This window comes from Sus scrofa, chromosome 10, assembly GCF_000003025.6.
Source record: "Sus scrofa isolate TJ Tabasco breed Duroc chromosome 10, Sscrofa11.1, whole genome shotgun sequence".
In the NCBI taxonomy this organism is placed as follows: domain Eukaryota; kingdom Metazoa; phylum Chordata; class Mammalia; order Artiodactyla; family Suidae; genus Sus; species Sus scrofa.
The window spans coordinates 40,906,858-40,923,467 of NC_010452.4; the positions used below are offsets into that span (position 1 = coordinate 40,906,858).

General features: G+C 45.3%; 1 protein-coding gene and 1 pseudogene across 1 annotated transcript in view; both read left to right on the top strand.

Moving 5' to 3' along the window:
- On the top strand, positions 331–3,565 carry LOC100518328 (annotated as a pseudogene).
- JCAD (junctional cadherin 5 associated) overlaps positions 3,706–16,610 on the top strand; it is an 85,774-nt gene continuing 72,869 nt past the window's right edge. The window contains exon 1 of the mRNA XM_021064743.1: positions 3,706–3,814. The gene's annotated coding sequence lies outside the window, so the exon portion shown is untranslated. The remainder of the gene's footprint in view (positions 3,815–16,610) is intronic.

A 16,610-nucleotide genomic window follows, 5' to 3' on the forward strand; every position in this document is an offset into this window, starting at 1 on the left:
CCCCACCCCACACCCCCAAATTCGTAGGTGGAAGCCCTACCCTCGCAATGGAACTGTATTTGAACTAGAACCCTAGGTTCTAAGGGTGAGGTCCTAATATGACAGGATGGGTGGCCTTGTAAGGGGATGAAGAGAGAGAGCAATGTGTCCCTACACTAGCACCAAGGAAAGGCCATGTGAGGACACAGCGAGAAGGTGGCCTGTCTGCAAGTCGGGAAGAGTGTCTCAGCAGAACCTGGCCATGTAGCTCCCTGACCTTGGACTTGTAGCCTCTAGAACTGTGAAAAAAATACGCTTCTGTGGCTTAAGGCACCCAGTCCATGGCTCAACATGGGGGGAAGAGGGGTTCACATTCAGCAAAGGAATTCTGCTCACCAGACATGGGTGGCCATGCAGGTGATAAATATGACAAATGCTTCGAACCCCCAGCTCGAGGTTCACTACAAAATGTTATCAGGTCTTATGACACTTGCCCTGATTGAAAAGGATACAAGTGAGGGCAGTCATGGCCTGGCTGCCAAATGGTACAGTGCCAGGGCCACTTAGCACATGAAAGAGATGCTTCCCATCATGCTCCAGACTGGACAGGGGTGTGTCTGCATCCTTGGTCACGTGACAGCACTATCTTCTGATGGGGCCACATCACAGAGGCTAAGATATCACCTGAGCGTGAGAAGGGACTTGGAGAAAATCCTGCCTCCTTCCCACCCAAAGCCAGACCCTTTCAAGCCTTCCAATAGCCCAGGCTGTCACAAAGATTATCATTAGGGGTGTTGTTGGCATTGATTCCTACAATGAGGAGCTTCTTCCGCAAGTTCAAAATGAGATGATTGAGGATAAACTACAAAGTCCTACCGTCTAGCATGGGGAACTCTATTCAATACCCTGAGATTAAACATAATGGAAAAGAGTATGAAAAAGAAGGTATATATGTATAACAGAGTCACTCTGCTGTGCCGCAGAAATTAACACAACATTGTCGATCAACTCTATTTCAATTAAAAAAATGAGATGATCAACTAACAAAAAATGTGTAAAAGTCAACCCCACTCAGGGACAGGGACTAGAAGGCTCAGGCCAAGATCGTCCTTGAGGAAGGCTATTTTTTCTTCTTTTTTGAGGGGGCTGCACCCTTTGCATATGGAAGTTCCCAGGCTAGAGGTCAAATCAGAGCTGCAGCTGTGACCTGCACCACAGCCACAGCAACACCAGATCCGAGCCGAGTCTGTGACCTACATCACAGCTCATGGCAACACCGGATCCTTAACCCACTGAACAAGGCCAGGGACAGAACCCACATCCTCAGGAATACTAGTCAGGTTCTTAACCCACTGAGCCACAACGGGAACTCTGTTCTTTCTTCCAGGGCTCTTCTGGTCCCGTCCTCCTGTTCAAATTCAGCCCTGAACTGACTGGCCACATCCTGGCTGGCAGCTGCTAGGTCATTTTTTGTCCCCGAGGTGACTGCACGGGATAATTTATATTTTGGTATAAACGCACCTCAAGCTCCTTTGAGATGAAAGACTCCCTGTAAAGCTGAGTTATGAGTCTGCTTAATGGGAGCACTGCTGAGTTTTTCCAAAAGTGGAGTTAAACCCCTTTGGCACCTGTGAAGGGCTGGCTGTCAAGGACCACTGGCCATTTCAGCGGCTCCGGGTTTTGCAGTGGATTCTGTGTGTGAGAAACCACGCTCCTTCTCCAGCCAGAGGCTGCCTCCATCCAAAAGCAGCCTTTGTTATTTGCCAAAACGCTAAGAAGAGTCTCCAACTGAGGTCCAAGCTGGGCTGGATCTGTGCTTTTTAAAAGTTGTTTGAGGAGTGAGGGACACACACACACACATACAAGATATGCACACACACTCACACTCACCCTTACACACACCCTCACTCACACATTAATCTTACATAACAATGAGTAAGATAATCCCCAAGAGTAATTCCCTTCCCCTATAACTTCCTTTGGATTCTCAAGACACTGCTTATTATTATTATTGTTATTACGCTTTACTGAAGGACTAAAAAAATAAATACGTAGAGTGCAAAATTTAAAAGCACGAGACACTTCAATTTCACAATTCCACCATGTTTCTGTTTAAAAGCAAAAATTAGTTCACTTTAACTAAGCATATGGTTAGTTAGTTACTTGGATTATTTCTAGAAGTTATGAAATTATACATGTATGTATATATGTGTGTATATATATATCATTCAAAGTATGCATATGTATATTTATACACACACGTATATATATTAGCCATTTTTTTAATGGCCACACACGCAGCATATGGAAGTTCTCCCAGGCTAGGGGTCAAATCGGAGCTATAGCTGCCGGCCTATGCCACAGCCACAGCAACGTGGGATCCCAGCTGTGTCTGCAACCTACACCACAGCTCATGGCAACACTGGATCCTTAACACACTGAGCGAGGCCAGGGATCGAACCTGCATCTTCCTTCCTTTCTGTCCGACATCTTAGCGAGGTGGCTGTTCCAGCAGCTGCTCCCCCGGCTTTGCTCTGCCACCCAAGGTCAACAAGAAAAAGAAAGATCCCAGAAAGTCAGCCAAGGAAGACAAAGACCCAGTGAACAAATCTGGGGGCAAGGCCAAAAAAAAAGTGGTCCAAAGGCAAAATTCGGGACAAGGTCAATTGCCTAGTCTTGTTTGACAAAGTGACGTATGACAAACTCTGTAAAGAAATTCCCAACTATAAGCTTATAACCCCAGCTGTTGTCTCTGAGAGACTGAAGATTCATGGTTCTCTGGCCAGGGCAGCCCTTCAGGAGCTCCTGAGCAAGGGACTTTTTAAACTGGTTTCAAAGCACAGAGCCCAAGTAATTTACACCTGAAACACCAAGGGTGGAGATGCCCTGGTTGCTGGAGAAGATGTATAAACAGGTTCCACCAACTGTACACTTTACATTTTGAAAAATAAAACTTTATTAAATCAAAACCAACCAAACAAACAAAAAAACCACCTGCATCCTCATAGAGACTAGTCGGGTTTGTTTCTGCTAAGCCACAACGGGAATTCCTATCAGCCATTTTTAAACTGCACTATACCTTCCATTTCATGTTTTCCTATAAAATCTAGACAACTAATTTCTAGATTTTCATTCGAATGACTGGGTTGATGTAGGATAAAAGAACAAGTAGGAACCAGCATTAAGATCACCAAGGGTGCCCAGAAACCCCTCTTGGTTCAGGAAAATAGGTGCAACAAGCAGGAAATAAGAAACACTGTTTTTCAGGACTCTGGTTTTGTTTTCTCACAAAAGACTGAACTCGGTCACGCCCCTGGGTCATTCTGTCCTGGAACCCCAGAAGGCACCTTTCTGTATGGAGCACAGGTGTTCCCAGGTGTGACTTTCTCCCGCCCGAGGTCCGGGGCTCCCCAGGCCAGCTCTGAGCGGGGCTTCCCTTCGGACCATATCAGACAGGGCAGACCAACATGTCTTTTTTTAGAAAAGATCGTAAGTGCCTTATCTTACTCCTCTGGAATTTTCCACAGTTGTTTAACCTCTAAGTTTAGGAAAAGTTGGTTTGAGGGTTCTTCGAGCGTCCCCTGAGCTGTTACATCAGATCCGAGCTCCTTCCACTTGAGGTGGATGGTGCCTCTGCTTGCCAACCAACGTACCTCATTTCCATCTCTCCTCCTCCTGACTTGTGGTTAAAATAACACACAGCCTCTATTCAGAGCTCAAACTCAGAGTCGCTATCGGAGGCAGACGGGGGATTGCAAGGAACCCTTGGAAGATGCATCGGGTTGCTTTCTAAATATTCCATTTTAGACTTTCACGAAGAGATCAGGGCTCTCAGGTAAGTGCTTTTTTTCTTTCCTTTCTCATTGTTTTCTTGACAAAATGATTAGGGAAAGTGTGCCAGAGGGTGTTGGGGGAAGCCAGCTGCTTCCCAGCTTTTGACTGTTGAACGGGGCTCGTGTCTGTTTCTCCGAAAGAGGAATAAAGGGGTGAAACAAGGATCTTGGGGAGAGAAAACTGCGAGGCAATTCTCTCTGTTTGTTGCAGAAAGGGCTGGGGGTTTGAGCATTACTCATGCCACCCAAATGCCTTTTGATGCATGTGCTGGTCACAGATGCTGGAGGCTTCAGTCCCTCGGTCTTATTCACTCCCTGGTGCAGCTGCCTGGGGGTTGGTCATGTGACCAGCTTACACAGGAGCGGGTCCCAGCCCTCCCTTGGTATCGCCTTTTCTTATGGAAGGAAACTGAACTGGTTCTGTCCCTGCTGATTCTTTCTCAAGCACGTGGGGGCCATTCTTTCTTCCTATCTATCCACCTATCATCTATCAATCTATCCATCATCTATCTATCTGATCTTCATACAGTTTGTTTTTGATTTTTGTGAACATTTGTGCCTATGAAATTTTTCAATACAGCTCACCTGGGCAGAACCAGGTGTTTGTTTGCCAATTCTAAGTCTCTCTCTCTCCTCTCCCTCCCTCCATCCCTCTCCATTTCTCTCTTTCTCTCCCTCTCTCTCTCTGTTCCCCCTCACCCCAGAGATAATTGTTTTCTTTAAAGTTTGGGGTTTTTTGCTTCTGTTTCTGCTGAGATATGCAGTGGCTTGAAGTGGGATCTCAGTTCCCTGACCAGGGATTGATCCCTGGCCGCATGTTAGTACCAAATCCTAACCATTAGGCTACAGGGAACACCTTCCTTTAAAGAATTAGTTTAAAAAACATTTCATTCTTATTTGATGATAGAGCCAAACCAATCCATCAATAATCAATCAGTCATCGGTCAGTCAAGCATCAAATCAAGTGCATTGTCTCAAATCTGTATTGGAAGGGTCACCAGGCCCGGGAGAAGGTTAGCTCAATAAATATAAATACCATCATTGATGTTTATCATAAATTTTGAATCCTACCTATATTCGTTAAATAATTAGCAAATGGGATCAGAGAGTACCAAATGAGGTGCTCAGTTTCAAGCTTCAGACTGTAGGTAAGGTTGAAGCCATAAGGTGACTCTCATGCCCAAGAGCTCACCAGGCATCAGGTACTAAGCTAAGCACCTGGCCATCACCTCCTCTTTCTCTTTCAACAGTACTCCTTTCACCTATGAGGGAAGAGCTCCTTAGAGAGGAGCTAAGTCCCTGCATCCCAGGCTGATGTGTGAGCCAGGGCTCCCATCCTCCATCTGGAGCCAGTGCTCAGGGTCTGGCCGGCCTCAGAAAGCACGCCCATCAGAGGTGGTCTCTGGGCTGGGCCAGGAAGTGCTGTCTGGCATCCAGTGGGCAGAAGGTTGTGAGTAAGGGGCAGGGTGGGAGGGACCTCGGGCAAGAGTCGTGATTTGTACTCTGATGAGAGGCAAGCAGGGACCTACTGGTTGGGGGGTGTGGGGCAGCGGGGGCAGGTGCAGGAGGAGCCATTTGTGGCATCTGGACCAAGCCATGAAATAAGGAGTCTGATGATGGAGGCTGCTGCTCAGAGCCGTTGCTGCCCCCAGTAACTATAAACTCTCCAGCGTCAGGTACCTGCCTAAACCACGCCTCCCATAGAGGCTTCCTTGACCCTCCTATTCAAGGGGCAGCCCTGGACTACCCCATTCACTTTATTTTATACTGCAGTAAAATTTACCTTGTTCACCATTTTTGAAATGTACAACGAAGCAGTATTTAGTACATTCGCAAAGTTGTACAACCATCATTACCATCTAATTCTGAACATTCTTATCGTCCCCAGAGGAAATCCCATGCCCATCAAGTGGCTGTTCCCATTCCCCCAGGGCCCCAGCCTGTGGCGACCACTGATCTGCTCTCTGTCTCCATGGACTCGCCTATTCTGGACATTTCCTATAGGTGGAATCATAGAATGGGTGGACTTTTGCGTCTGGCTTCTTGCTCTCAGCACGATGTTTTGAAGGGTCTTCCATGATGTGGTGCGAATCAATATTTCTTTCCTTTTCAAGGCTGAATGATATTCCCCTGTACATATAGAGCCCATTTGCTCATCACTTGATGGCCAGTGGAATTGTTCCCCCTTTCTGCCTACTGTGGATGGTGCTGCTATGGACATTCACGTACAAATTTTTGTTGGCACACATGTTTCACTGCTCTTGGGTGACTCTGCAGGAGCAAAATGGCTCCATCACGTGGTACTTTGACAGTTAATTTTCTGAGGAACTGCCCAACTCTTCCACAGCAGGTACACGATTTTGCATTCCCAACAGCAATGGATGAGCAATTCAATTTCTTCACCTCCTTGAACACATGTCTTATTTTCTATGCTTTTTATGATAGCCATCCTAGCTGGTGTGAAGTGGTTGGTCATTATGGTTTTGATTTGCATTTCCCTAACAACATTGAGTATTTTTTTTATTGGTCATTGGTCCCATTTGCTTTTTATTCCCTTTATTTGACTCACTTTCTCTTTATATGGAAGTGCTACTATGGTTTCATCACATACCCTCTTTAATCGCCTTCTGTGAGTAATTAAGCTCCATGAAGACAGGAATTCTGTCTGTTTTGTTCATTATTTTACCTCCCTGCCTAGGTCAAGGTCTGGCATTGTAGGGATGCAATGTATATCTGTAGAATAATTGAAGATCAAGTTATGGTTATTCCCCCAGCCCTGCACCTAGAGTGTCCTCTTCCTGAAGGTGGATCTACAGTGTGCAAACATTGTTGGGGGAGAGCTGCAGGTGGTCCTTACACTAGTCCCTGACCTCATTCCCCACCTTCCTTAACCCCAGCTGATGTTGCTAAGGCCAAAGCATTGTTTTTTGTTTTAAGAATAAGGCATTTGCCCTCTGCCATACACCCACGTCTTGGCTTGCTGGGAGAGAGGCTGGAACGGCAAAGTACTCAGAGAGATAATCAAGGTTTGAGGTCATAAGAGCCCGAGCCAAGGCAGCAGTGAGGGGAGCAGAACAGGAGGAGGAGATTTGAGGGGAATATTTAATGTCAAGTCAGTAAGACTCCATGACTGACTGGGTGTCAATCGTGGTAGCTTCAGATTTTGAACTTGGGAGGTTGGGCAAGGGATGGCACCGTGAACTATAAAAGGAAGTGGGAGAAAGAGTTTACTGGGGAGCAGGGGGAGGTGGGGGCTTGTTTTATATTGAGTTTGAGACAACTAGAGATCTGAGCAGACAAAGTCAGGATGCAGAGAGGCAAGGACAGTCCTGGAGCTTAAATGGGAGCGCAGGACGTGCAGCGGTGAGGGCAGAGAGCCTGGTTTGAAAGGTAAAATTGGTAGAATTCAGAAATCAGTCAAAGTTTCTGAGATAGAGAGAAGGAGATGGAGAGAGAGAGGAATCGAGAGGGGAGAGGGAGAGAGAGGGAAGGGGAGAGAGAGAAGAAGAGAGATGGAGGGAGAGATGAGGGATAGGGATGGAGAGATGGATGAAGAGAGATGGGAAGAGAGAGAGAGGTATAACATAGAAACATTTGTCTGGTGAGGGGTTTGGGAGAAGAGGAGTGAGTGAAGGCAGGAGGGGTGAGTGGAACGGGATATAGGGAGAAACCCAGAATAGGAAGATGTTGGAGCGCAAGGAAGGATGGGAGGGGAAGTAGGACACAGACAAGAGAGAGGAGCAAGAAGGAAAAGAGATGAGAGAGCAAAAAGGGAGCAGGGTGCTGGGAAGAGAGGGGGGAGTGGTGGGTGGGGGATGGTATCCCAGGATGCTCTCTTCACCTGCTCAGAAGAAAACAAGAGAAGGGAAGGAGGGTAGGTGGGAGGGAGGTGCTTGGTATCAAGCCTGGAAAACTGTGACTCAAGGAAGAGCATTTAGTGGCTGAAATCTCCCATGACCCCCGGGAAACTCTGGTGAGGGGACGCAGGCTGCCACCCTTCCCTCTGGCTGCAGACACTGGGCAGGATGCTCGTGTGTGAGGACCAGGTGCTGGGATGATGGGGGACCTTCCTGTGAGCCTCTCACTTTGCATATTGATATGGCTTCATCCCTAGAGTCTTTCTGTCTGATAATAATTTCATAGCCAAGCAGTGTTCCCCACTCATAAGGCTGGATGCCTACACTTCTCCAGCTCTGCGTCTGAATACAGAGAAAAATTCTGAGCCAAAAACACCGAAAGGATTCCATAACCATCCCCCTACCACCCCTGATACAGGCCACTCTTATCACAAGATAAGTCTCTTGACATAGTCCTAGAACATAAACTACTGACTACAGTGTCTGAGGCAGAAGGAGGGCATATTTTTCTTAAAAGGTATGGCCAAAACAAAAAAAGCTTTCAGGGGAGTTCCTGCTGAGGTGCAGTGGGTTAATGATCCAGCTTGTCTCTGTAGTGGGGAGGGTTCAATCTCCAGCCTGGTGCAGTGGGTTAAAGGATCCAGTGTTGTGGATGCTGCTGTGGCATAGGTCGAAGCTGTGGCTCAGATTCGATCCCTGGCCTGGGAACTCCCATATGCCATGGATATGGCCTAAAAAGGAAAAAAAAAAAAAAAAAAAAAGCTTTCAGAAAGTGGCTTATGCAATGAAAAGCAGATAAGAGTTGTATATCCATTGGGAAATGAAGGGGATTCAGGACTATTCTTTGAGCAAAGTGTTTTCTTTTTTTTTCTTTTTTTTTGGGGGGGGGTCCTTTTTTTATATCGCGGCATATGGAAAGTTCCCAAGCTAGGGGTCAAATTGGAGCTGTAGCCACCGGCTTACGCCACAGCCACAGCAGCACAGGATCTGAACCACATCTGCAACCTATGCCACAGCTCACAGCAACGCTGGATCCTTAACCCACTGAGCAAGGCCAGGGATCAAACCTTCATCCTCATGGATACTAGTTGGGTTCGTTAGCGCTGAGCCAAAATGGGAACTCCAACAAAACATTTTCTTACTTCATTCAGTCACTGAGTCATTTATACACATATTACCTAACACGTCTTTGTGTAAACTCACTGTAAGCCCACTGACAGCCCCACTTGTGGGGGAGACACGAGACCTGTCCCCATTCTCCAGTCTTAACAGTCAGGTCTAACACAGAGGAAAAGAGCTACAGGCCCCTGTGCTGACCCAGCTTAACCTTTTGTGCTCCTGCAGGCTTCACAGTGACAAAATCCAACCCAGTATGCATTCACTTTTTCAAGACACACTTTTTCCTGTTGTAAAACATCTCTTTAAAATGCTAGAGGATGTTGATGTTCCCGTCATGGCGCAGTGGTTAACGAATCCAACTAGGAACCATGAGATTGTAGGTTTGATCCCTAGCCTTGCTCAATGAGTTAAGGATCTGGCGCTGCCATGAGCTGTGGTGTAGGTTGCAGATGCGGCTCACATCCCAAGTTGCTGTGGCTCTGGTGTAGGCCGGTGGCTACAGCTCCGATTGGACCCCTAGCCTGGGAAGCTCCATATGCCATGGGAGCAACTCAAGAAAAGGCCAAAAAAAAAGACAAAAAAATAAAACATAAAAAATAAAAACAAAAGTGCTAGAGGATATTTAAAGCATTGTCTATAATAACGGTTCTATTGTTTGGGAATGGGGGTGAGACATGTATAAAGATTGGGGTCTTGGAGCCATACGATGTTTTTTGTTTGGTTGGTTTTTGTTTTTTTTGGGGGGGGTTCTTTTAGGGTTGCACATGCAGCATATGGAAGTTCCCAGGCTAGGGGTTAAATTGGAGCTGTAGCTGCCAGTCTACGCCACGGCCACAGCAACTTGGGATCCGAGCCATGTCTGCGACCTACACCACAGCTCATGGCAATGCTGGATCCTTAACTCACTGAGCGAGGCCAGGGATCAAACCTGCATCCTCAAGGATACTAGCTGGGTTCGTAACTGGCTGAGGAACAACAAGAACGCCCACAGGATGTTTTGTCCTGAAGGGAGAGGTGTGTTTCTTCTTAGATGTTGCCCCTCGGAAATAAATGATTAGAAAAGTTAGCATAAGGTTAATGCTAACGCCAAACCAATTCAGGATATAGGATGATGTAAAATCGCCATTCTGATTCTCACACATAAATGGTCAAATCAGCCTCTGAGCTTTTATATTTATCAAGAGTACTGATGTCAATTAATGTCAAGGCTAATCTACAACAGCAGATATCACAAAACAACTACCCTACTGGCCTTAGGCTCTGAAAAATATGATATGGGCTTATTCTATGAAAGCCTTGATTTCCCGATTCTTAATTTTCTTAAGTTAATATTAAAATTATGCTCCCGATGTGGCTCAGCATGTTGAGAACCCAACATAGTGTCCCTGAGAATGTAGGTTCAATCCCTGTCCTTGCTCATTGGGTTAAGGATCTGGCATTGCCACAAGCTGTGGTGTAGATCACAGATGTGGCTTGGATCCTGTGTTGCCATGGCTGTGGTATAGGCCTGCAGCTGCAACTCTGATCTGAACCCTAGCCTGGGAACTTCAATATGCCACCAGTGGGATCCTAAAAAGAAAAAAAAAAATTTTTTAAAGAAGTAAAATTATGCTGTATGATTTCAGCATGGACAAACTGAAGGTGAGGAATTGGGCCAGAAAATAGGCAGAAGCGGCCTCTTAGGGGTTACATGTCACCCACAGTGCAGGGCTGGTGACAAGCACAGTCAGGCTCAACTTTTGTCTTTGAATCATCCTTTTCAATGCCAGCCAGAATAGGGGTGTCTAATAATTATTTTTGCCTCTCCCCTCTGTGTCCCCTTAACAAAATCACTGCCAAGTGGAGTTAGCATTAAAGGGCAGTATAGCAATGCAGGAAGGAGGGTGGGTTTAGGAATAACACTGACCTGGCTGGTTCTCCAGTCCACCTCTTTCTAGTATATAACTTCTCTAAGCTTCAGTTTCCCCCATCCTAAAATCAAAATAGAAAAGCTCCCAGTCCACAGGGATGTTTTGACAATTAAGGGAGCTAATGTATGCAAAGCTCTTAGCACATTCAATCGACGTGAACTATTATTATCACGGGGAACACGTGAATCACAGAGCGGAGCTGCCGTTTTCCAGCCAACCTGCCTCTCTTCTCTCTCCTGGGAGTTTAATCACGAAGCACGGCTTGTGATGAAATGACTTCTTGGCTCAAAACCTTGACGGAATCAAGTTCCAAGTCCCTTCCTGGGGCCTGGGAAGCCCCTCATGAAGGAGCTTCCCTCCCCTCGTGAAGGAGCTTCCCTCCCCTCCTCCAACTCTATGTGCTCAGCACCCCAGGACCAGCCTCTGTGAACCGGCTTCTGATTCCCCACCCCCATCACAGGGGCTGGCTCAGGGGCTGGCTCCCAGCAGAACTATCAAGCCAGAGTGCGTGACTTTCATGGCTTGTTTTGTGCCTTGACATGGTGCCCCCCACTGTGAACTCGATCTCCCGGCTTACAGAGCAAACTCCTTGAAAGTGGAAAGAAGGCCTTGTTGACTGTTATGTCTCCTGTAGTGCTTTGCAAGCAGTTTTGCCCATAACCCACCAGAAAATGTTGCTTGAGTTGAATTGCGAAGTTGACTCCGAATGTGTATTGTTAAGTCATTACAGTAAAGGAAGTCAAAGAGTTTGGGATCAAAAGAACTGGATATTTATGTGTCTGTCTATCTATCTATCATATCATATGTATCCATCATATTTATCTTTCTATCATATCTACCATATCATATCTTCATATCTATCTAGCTCTCATATCTATGTATCTATCTCTCCTATCTATATCTATCATATCTATTTATCATACCTATCATATCTATCTATCTATCTATCTATCAATGTGCGTGTGTTTAAGCACATGTGTGTGTTTATATATGTGTAACAGATCAATAGATAGATTTCCTCATGTGAACCGGAGACGGGCACTTGCCATCTGGCTCTACACAGATTGAATCATGAGCCACCACAGCTGCCGACCCTCAACACCCCTGAAAGGAGCTCAGGGTGGGGATCAGGAGTGAGGCACTCTGTGCCAACTGGCAGAATAGGCCTTCAGATAGTTAGATATTTTGAGAAGAAGATTTGATGAGCCCAATTCTTACAACTCCTTGCATCCTGGAAAGCACTAAAATCCTTCATGGTGATGTCTGCGCCTCGTGACTAGCAGTAACCTTTGTGAGACTAGCACCAACTTTTTGTAAAATCTCTGATTGGTTGCATGTACCGCCCCCTTCCCCCAAATCACATACATACTGACTTTCCCCCCTTCCTCTTTGGAGTGGTTTTTCAGAGCTCTCTGAAATGCTGTCTCCCCAGCTCTAGTCCTCATTTTGCCCCCATTAAAACTTGACTCACAACTCTCATATTGTGAATATTTTTTAAGAAGTCAATACTCATCTGTGAAACAGATATCTGACATAAGTTTCCTGCCAACTCTAAGCCTGTGAATCTGAGTTACCGGTCTTCCTGTCCTTATAATACACCTCTGAACATTCTAGCAGCAGAGTAACCAGGGCTCCATCATCCAGAGGCACAGGAAGTTGGCCAGGTGGGGGATGAATCTCCAAGTGGGGTCTGAGGGTAACTACCGGCTCCCCCTCTGCCCCCAGTGGCCTTTCCCAGACAAAGGCCACTGTGAGTCTGCTGGTTATTTCTATTCTTTGAAGTCAAAATGTCCAGGTTTTCTCTTTATGGCAACACTTTGCATGTATGTTAGTACCTTGCCCGCAGAAGACACCCATAAAAATCTCTTGAGTGGAGAGTTCCCATCCTGGCTAGTGGTCAGCAAACCCAACTAGTATCCATGAGGATGTGGGTTTGATCCCTGGCCTCGTTCAGTGGCTTAAGGATCCAGTGTTGCTGTGAGCTGTGGTGTAGGTTGCAGACACAGCTCAGATCCAGCGCTGCTGTGGGTGTGGTGTAGGCCATCGGCTACAGCTCCAATTCGACCCCAGCCTGGGAACCTCCTTATGCCATGGGTGTGGCCCTAAAAAGACCAAAAAAAAAAAAAAAATCTCTTGAGTGAATGAGTGGATCATCTTCCTTTTCATTAAAAAATAACAATGACAAGATTTTTTTTAAAAAAATACATTTACCAGGAGTTCCCATCGTGGCTCAGCAGAAACAAATCTAACTAGCATCTGTGAAGACAAAGGTTCACTCCCTGGCCTTGCTCAGTGGAGTTAAGAATCTGGTGTTGCCGTGGCTGTGGCGTAGGCCAGCAGCTACAGCTCCAATTCGACCCCTGGCCTGGGAACCTCCATGTGCCACAGGTGTGGCCCTAAAAAAGACCAAAAAAAAAAAAATTTATGACAGGATACTGTGCTTAAAAAAAAGTCACCATCTCCACCAAGAATAATGACCTGTCCTGTTACATTGTGTGTATATTAGCTCACATAATTGTCACAACAGTCCTGTGAGCTAGGACTTATAAATTCAATTTTTTTTCATTGTAGATAGCATTTATCATACAGCGTTATTTGTAGGGTTTATCACTATCTAAAATTAAATTATATGTCGTTATGTTTATTATACATCTCCCTGTGAAATGCAATCTCCATTATGATATAGGGATTTTTTTTCTTTCATCTTATTTATTACTATTTCCCTAACACAGTGCCTGGTACATAATAGGGGCTCAATTAAAAAAAAAAAAAAACCCTGCTAAAGAGAATTGAAATGTATATCAAGAATCTGGTCTAATAAGGTCTGTGAGGAAGGGAAACATTTAAGGAGTTAAGAAATCTCATTCTAAAAAGGAGATTCAGGAGTTCCCGTTGTGGCACAGCAGAAACGAATCTGACTAGGAACCATGAGGCTGCAGGTTCGATCCCTGGGCTGGATCAGTGGGTTAAGGACCTGTCGTTGCCGTGAGCTGTGGTGTAGCTCACAGACACAACTTGGCATTGCTGTGGCTCTGGTGCACCCAGCAGCTACAGCTCTGATTGGACCCCTAGCCTGGGAAACTTCATATGCTGCAGATGCGGCCCTAAAAAGACAAAAAATAAAAATAAAAAAATAAAAAGGAGATTCAATTCTGAGTCATAACTACTTGATTGGGTTTAGGAGGCACAGGACTAATGGGAGATTTTGACCCTGATTTGTTTTGGAAAAAAAAAAAAAAAGGAATAAGGCAGAAAATGCAAAGGTGGGAATAGCCTGGAGAGTTTGGAAATGATTAACTAAGACCCTTCCTCTGCAGTGTTTCACAGGTAAGACGAATTGGGAATAAATGTAGGTTTCATTTCCCCCACTTTGGAATCCTTTTATTTAAAAGGGAAAGAAAAAGGGATAGAACGATGGCAACTTTAGAGCAAGTTCAAGGAAGAGATGAGAGAAAAAGATCACGTGGAGGATACGTGAAAAAAATCTCAAAAGACAATGCTGCTATCCTGATGGAGAGAAAGCAAGTGAGGGGTTGAGAGGCAATCAGGGGAATCAAGGGAAGGAAACAGTGGGACAAAGTCAAGAAAATTGCACTGCTGAGGAAAGAGCCACAGATGGCAAGAACCATCCGGCTTGCCAACAGGAGATCTAAGGGTTTAAAGGAAACGGGAAGTTTGGGGGTGATGGTAGTTACCAGAGAAAATGAGGGAGAAGTGGGTGGAATTTTAAGGTTGAAGATTTCATGACAAAAAAGTAATTGGACAGTAAGAACTTTAAAATGGCACTTAAAGAGAAGATGAGTCATCCCAGAGACTAAAGAGACTTTAGAAAAAGATGTGAAAGTGTTAGGAAGTGGAGGACACTTGTCATCCTGGAAACAGGCTTAGAAACACACCAGAACTCATTCATCCTTTCATTCAGCCTTTCCTGAAGATTCCCCACTAGGCACTGGGGACATACAGGAGAATGAATCAGGCCCAACACAAAACCAGCTTTCCTAGAGTGTACATGTGAATAAAGCAGGTAAATCTCACTGATGAAGATATATTCAAGCAGGTGTGGGACCGAGATGTCCAGACAGAAGAGTGAATCCCAAGAACCGCTCTGGATTGGGGAAGAGGGAGTGGAAGCAGGTTTTCCGGGCAGTGGCGATTGATCTGGGTGGGATCCAAGCGGGAGAGGGATGAGGCTGGGTGGAAGAATCCCTCTAGGAGGAGGAATGGAGCAAGCACAGTCCTGTGGAGGAAAGATGGTGGCACCTGCTGGAAACAGACGGAAGGTGAGCACAGCTGGAGAACAGCGAGTTGAGAGAAGTGGGGTAAATAGAGCCAGGTGCCGTGGCAAGAGCTCCTTCAGGCTGTCCAGAGGGTCATGGTCATTATTGAGGGTTTCATTGTAAGAGCAGTAGGACTTCATAGGGAACTACAATTTCTTGCCTAGAGGAGGAATGGCATGTTACTAGTACCTGGTCTCTCCAGATAACCGACACTCACGAATGCCTGTGCCCAAACCTTTTCTATTATCACCAGCTTTGATGGACAAAGGTCTGGAGGAAGCTTGCTTTTATTCTTTGTCCTTTCTTATGTCCTTAAACGCTTAACATTTTCTAGATAGCTGCAGGCACAAAATACCACACGTCTGAGGCTTAAAGGCTGCTTGTCCTATGTTCAGTGATCTTAGGATTATTTTTCGCTTTTGAAATCCTGGTCTGTTTTCAACCTTTTCCATCCCAGTTGTTGCCATTGTGTCTGCTTCCCTCTCTAACTGGAGAAGCAATCTCCCAATCTATTGTGGGACGAAAAACTAGGGAGCCAAATGGAGAGGCTTCAGTTGAGCTGGAGGTCATGGGCTTTGTGGCTCCCTGGACACTGGGTGGGTCTCCTCCTCTGCCCTGTGGGTACTCCAGATGGCAGGGCGCTTACAGGGACCTCTATCTGGTGCCTCTGAGCTGCAGAGTCCAATATGGTAGCCACTGGCCACAGGCAGCTATTTAAATTTCAATTCGTCAAAATGAAATAAAGTTAAAAATTCAGCGCTATATGCAACAGCCAAGACATGGAAGCTGTTGATAGAGAAATACATATATACATGGAATATTTCTCAGCCATAAAAAGAACGAAATAATCCCATTTGCAGCAACATAGATGGACCTAGAAATTATCATGCTAAGTGAAGTTAGAAAGTGAGAGACAAACATCATATATCATTTACATAAAAAGGATACAAATGAACCTATTTGTGGAATAGAAACAGACTCACAGATTTTAAAAAACTTAGGGTTACCAAAGGGGAGAGGTAGGGAGGGAGGGATGGATTGGGGGTTTGCGATGGAAATGTTCTAAAATTAGGTTGTAATGATGGTTGTACAACTATAAATATAATAAAATTCATTGATTTTTTTCTAAATAAATAAAAAATAAAAGCTGACCTGATCAGGTCAGGTTCACTCAAAAAAAAAAAAAATTTCAGACTAGCTACATTTCAAGTGCTTCATGGCCACATGTGGCCAGTGGCCACTATATAAGGCAGCAGAATCTGAACCTTTTTATTGTCCCAGAAAGTTCCATGGTCTTCAAGTGATGGCAGAGACCACGGACCAAATGGTGTACACTATTGTCATTAATATTTTCAACATCTATCTTACAGTCACCCCAGACATGCCCCAGCCTTTCTCCTTCCTCTAAGTGTACAGAAATACATTCTGTGAGTTAGTCTTTCAGAATTGTTATAATTACTGTAACACTACTGAAGAAATGCTCAGGGATCTGCTCTTTCCAGCAGAGAAATGGTTTCCAAGCTAATTAAAATTCTGCAGTTGCTTCTTGGAAAATCTGAGCTCTTGATGGATTCACCTTCCCACAGTGGCTCCAAATAGATACCCGTCACTTATGTGCCATGCAGCCTTAATAAT